Genomic DNA, 6,000 nt, shown 5'->3' on the forward strand with positions numbered 1-6,000 from the left:
AGCAAGACGTGCGATGGTCAATGACCAACATGACAAAATACTTGAGATTCACGCCGAAGAGCATCTCTAAGCAGTTAATTTGGATTAGACCTCAGTCTAATGAATATAATTCATTGGATTAATTGAGGATATATAACATCAACATCGAAAAATGTAGAACAAGCACTCGAGGTAGTGGTACTTAGTCTGTCTCACAAAATTAAATGAATAAAAACATGCAAACACTCTATAGCACACTCATTTAAATGATTAGCTACAACTGATGGTGGTAGATGTCCAATCCCTTTTGATAGGGAGGGTTGAAAGTGATTATTCGCTGTCAGCCTTTCCCAGTCAAATGAATGGGACGTCAAGTGGCGTCAATGTCACTGAAACATGATTTTTCACAGCCCAGTCCTCACAGTTTAAATGAGTCAGATGTCTGTCATTATCAATGGAAGGTCATGAGTGAAATACTATGAAATTAAAAATAAAAATATCACCTAACAAAGTGGTAATAGGGGCCATAACCAATGTATTTCTGTTTCCATTCATTTTAATTATAATAATTTTGTTTTTATTAACATTCTTTTATCATTATTGTAATAAATATATAAGCAATACAAAAAATTACAACAATGATCATACATTATATACAGTATATAGTGTTATGAAAATGTATCTGAACCTTTTGGAATGTGTTAAATTTCTACATAAAACCACCATCAAATGTGATCTGATCTTTGTCAAACTCACAGAGATGAAAAAAACTGTCTGCTTTAACTAAAACCACCCAAACATTTTAAGGTTTTTATATTTTAAGGAAGATATTATGAAAACAATGACAGAAGGGGGAAAAATAAGTAAATGAACCATCACATTTAATATTTTGTGGCCCCCCTTTGGCAGCAATAACGTCAACCAGACGCTACCTGTAGCTGCAAATCAGTCAGTCATGCACATCGATCAGGACTAATCTTGGCGCATTCTTCACTACAAAACTGCTGTAGTTCAGTCAGATTCCTGGGATGTCTGGCATGAATCGCTGTCTTTAGGTCATGCAACAATGTCTCAATGGGTTTCAAGTCTGGACTTTGATTTGGCCACTCCAGAAGGTGTATTTTGTTCTTCAGAAACCATTCTGAAGTTGATTTACTTTTGTGTTTTGGATCAACGTCTTGTTGCAGCATCCATCCTTTTTTTAGGTTAAACTGTCTGACAGACGGCCTTGGGTTTTCCAGCAAAACATTCTGATAAACTTTTTAATTCATTCTTCCATTATTGATTTCAAGTTGTCCAGGCCCTGAGTTAGCAAAATAGCCTCAAATCATGATGCTCCCTCTACCATGCTTCATGGTGGGGATAAGCTGTTGATGTTGATGAGTTGTTCTATTTCTCCCCAACACATGGAGTTGCGTGTTACTCGCAAACAAGTCAACTTTGGTTTCATTGGTCAACAAAATGTTTTGCCCAAACTTCTGTGGAGTGTCCAAGAGCCTTTTTGAAAACATTAAACGAGCAACAATGTTTTTTTTAGACAGCAGTGGCCTCCTCCGTGGAGTACTCCCATGAACAACATTCTTGGCCATAGTTTTACATATAGTTGATGTGTGCAGAGATATTGGACTGTGATTTCTGTTAAGTCCTGAGCAAACGCTTTAGGGTTCTTTTTTTACCTTTCTCAGTATTCTGCGCTGAATTCTTGGCATCATCTTTGGTAGACGGCCACTCCTTGAGAGACAGCAACAGTTCCAAACTTTCTCCATTTGTAGAAAACTTTTCGGACGGATGACTGATGAACATCCAGACTTTTCGAGATGGTTTATTATCCTTTTCCCAGCTTTATAAAAATCAACAATACTTGATGGCAGGTCTTCAGACAACTCTTTTGGCCGAGCTATGATGCACATCAGACAATGCTTCTCATCAAGACATTTCTTACCAGGTGTTTTATAGTGGGCAGAGTACCTTTTAATCACTCATCAGTGATTGGGGACACACCTGACTTAAAATGTTTGGTAACAATTGTTTTCAATTGCTCTTTAAGACTCCAAAAACAAATAAATCTTCTTCAATTTACAACTAACACAGTCATGCCAAATTAATCGAACCAAAAATATAAAAGTGTTAATTTTGTCAAACTTTGTTTTTAATTTATAGTTCAATAAATAGTGGGTTAAGTCTTGGGTTGTTGTCTCAGTTGAAGCAAAAATTTAACATTAATCTCATAGAGAGCTATGAGGGGCCACTAATAGCCTCTGGGATTAAACACATTCAATATTCACATAAGTAGTGAAGTTGAATTATTGTAATTGTTAATGCATTTAAATAAATAGCTAGTCCTTTGAGCACTAATATGTGTTGGGTGTGTGTGCACAGTCATTACTCTTGCTAACACACACACGCACACTCAGCTTTTGGATCAATGCTTTCTTTTGACTGGATTGCACATAAGTAGTACTGTTTTGAGCCCCGATTCAGTCATTTAAAGTCGAATTATCTCCCATTTACACACTGTATGAATGTGAGTGTGATTTTCCATGTGTTTATGTGAATTCAAAGGCCAATTTGACAATGCTGGACTCAACTGACAATCATGTTTTGCGCTGAACCACAGGCAGGTATTGAGAATGACCTTGGGCATCCATGTGTCAGCAGATATGAGAGGCACGGCAACACCACATTGAATAGTAAACAGGGCCTTCATTGAGAGCGTTTCTTAACTCATTGACTGCCATTGTTGGCACTAAAGTGCATTATAAATAAAATGTATTATTATTATTATTATTACTACACGTTCAATCTATTTTGACTGGGAGAAGCGAATGAATTCATTCACCCCTCAAAGGGGGTTGTCAATGGCACTGAAATTTGAGCATTTACTGTCGGTAGGCAATGAATTAATATTGGTAATATTGATTGAATATGTTATTCTAACGGGACATATTACAAAAATTTATAAATTGTTGTTTTTACATACAGTGACAGAAAAAAATAATGCTTTCTGTTATTTGTACAAAATACAATTATAAGCTTAGTAAGAGAACAATTATGAGGCAACATAATGTCATTTTAATCATTTTCTTATCACTAAAAAATTAAAGTCACTATTTTTATAAAATAATTGGAATTGTTTGGGTAAGGTTTTCTATTTTCCTGAAATAATTATTTAAAAACACGATGGTCTTTCCAATGTATTTCTTAAAAAAAAAAAAGCTGTTCAGAACAGATGCATGTCATACATATTAAAATGTTATATTGGTTCTGTGTGAATGATTACCTTTCTTTTTTTCTGTCTATAAAAAGATGTTTGAATGGTAAAACGAGTATTGAGGAAAAGCTGTTATACCACATCCATAAAAACATTCTGCATTGTTATGAAACCAAATTTAAAAACTCAGTGAAAAAGCTACACTAATTTAGGTTATACTTTTGCTATCTTCCCACTCCATGAGAAGGCACAATTTTTAATTCAACTTAAATGAAGTGACTTTGTTTGCATCGGTTCTCTGGATCGCTTCTACTGTACAAACCATCCGTAAACATATATGGAACGTTAAAGCAATAGACAGCACCGAGTATAAATGACTTTCATGTGAATATGATTGCACAAAGTAGTATAATTCCTGGACCTCTGATGGAAAAAAAATAATGCTTAATCCCCAAAAATGGCACCGCTTACAAGTTGTTGTGTGACAGCAGTGACATCAGTAATGCCACGTGCATACAGCATATTAATACGAATGCACTCGATATAGATAAAAACTATGTAAGAAAATAGTCATTCTATACACGTAGTTTCTCCGCCTGTTCACTCTGTCACTGTATTTCTCTTTTATTCTGTATAAGACTCAGAAGAGGACCACTTTCCTTCCTGGATCCATCAAAGCGTGTTTCTCCAATAGTCGCGCATACTACATTGGGTAGCCAATGTATAATGAGTAGGCATGACAATCTGAGATACTTGCATTTCCATTGCCTAAAACAGAACTGGCTAAAAATGACTTCTGTCTTGTATACACCTGGGAATTACTGGCTTTCATTTACAGTACTTTTTCTCCACAATTACGCTATGAATGAAATTGTCTTCAGTTTCTTAACTCTTTAACACCCTGGGATCGTGTCGGCGGCGACACGTTTACACATATCATCTTTGAAGCCTCGTCACGCTGTAATTATATCATCCACGTGCCACTGGTTGGTCTCGTTTAAAAGTGCAGGTGTTGAGGTCCAAGCCCGTTTTTACTTGAAGTCAATCAACCAAGTAAAACGGGAGATTATATCAAATGAGTTTTATAGTTTTATTGCCCTCATAAATAAACGTTAAAATGTTGCATGGACCATGTGTTTATGTCCATATTTCTATCATTTTTTTGTCCTTTTTCAAAATGAAAAACTACATATCACAGGAGCCATTGTGAGTTCACAAAGGAAGGTCGTCATCCGAAAACTTGTAATATATTGCTAAGCGAGCATCTAACGAGAGGGAGGTGACGCAGCGAGCGACGGCCGGTTGGAATGAGTGACCGACTTTGTGAAACGTGCAGGATGAATCGAAAACTAGATTTAACGCAGCGTAAGTTAATGCATTATTTCATCAACTCGAGGAAGTGGATAGGCCAGATTTGTCTTTGTTTTCTTCGGATGAGTTGGCCAGTGAGAAGAGTGACGGCAGAACTCAAAGGGCAGAAGAAGAAATGACACCCACTGGAAATGTGCCCCGTGTCTTGTTCCACGACAAATTGAGTGACATGTCCGAAGATATTGAACCAAACTGGTTTATTTTTTAAAATGTTTTTTTTTTTTTTAAATATATTTTTTTTCCACAATCAATCTTTTCAATTTGTATGTACTGTAGATGTGTGCGTTCTAGAAACTTGATTATATGTATAATACATGAAAAGGTGATGACTGCAATACCTAACCTCACAAAAAGATATCCTCAAAACCCTTTTTGGTGTTAGATGGTATACCAGTATATATGTTCACCATTTCGCAATGTTGGTCTCCTGCATATAACCTGTTTTGGACATAGTATGAAGAAAGGACAAAAACACCTATGACCATACCTGCTGTTCCTGTTAAATTATCAAATGCTTGTCACACTTCAAAATGTTTCGTTGAGCATGTTTGGTTGTCAATGGGACATCAATATTAAAAGATTTGCCCCCCCCCCCATTTTTTTCTTTTCTTTTTTTTATTTATTTGTTTATTTATTATTATTATTATTTTTTTTTTTTTTGTCTTTTTGGGGCCAAAATCTTTATTATAGTTGATCAGTGAAGAAAAAACAGTTTGGACATGAAGGTTATGGTGTCATGAAAAAAGGGACCCAACCAGGCCATTGTGAACACTTTTTTTCTTTAAAATATAAAGGCAACATCAAAGACATGCAAATTCGGACAAAATAGGCCCAAGTCTTTTCAACAAGTTTTTTTTCCTACTTAAATGCACATGATCGAAGTCTTATCAACCCTTTAAAATGTAGACTGCAAATTACTGAAATTTTCCATATCGGCCACGACAATACATTTGAGTGTAAAATCTTGTCAATTCTTATGTTCCCTGATATGATTGGCGGATGACAAATTCAGAGTAGACCACTCCTCTGGCACACATTTAGCCTAATTGACAAGTTTCTGAGGTTTTTCCGCTTTACTTCCTTATACAGTGGGGCAAATAAGTTTTAGTCATCCACTAATTGTGCAAGTTCTCCCACTTGATAATATTAGAGAGGCCTGTAATTGCCAACATGGGTAAACTTCAACCATGAGAGACAATGTGAAGAAAAGAAAAAAAAACAGAAAATCACATTGTTTGATTTTTAAAGAATTTACAGTGATATCTCAGCTCACGAACGCTTAAGCTCACGAACTTTTCGCCTCAAGAACATTAAATTCGCGAGCATATAGTCTCTGCTGACGAACTAGTTTTCGGCGGACGAACCAAACCACGCGGTCGAACAGCGCCACGAGAAGCTGACGCACGCTCACGGCGTCCCAGTTCGTCCCCTCCCTTTCG

Source organism: Corythoichthys intestinalis, chromosome 12 (assembly GCF_030265065.1).
Source record: "Corythoichthys intestinalis isolate RoL2023-P3 chromosome 12, ASM3026506v1, whole genome shotgun sequence".
Lineage (NCBI taxonomy): Eukaryota > Metazoa > Chordata > Actinopteri > Syngnathiformes > Syngnathidae > Corythoichthys > Corythoichthys intestinalis.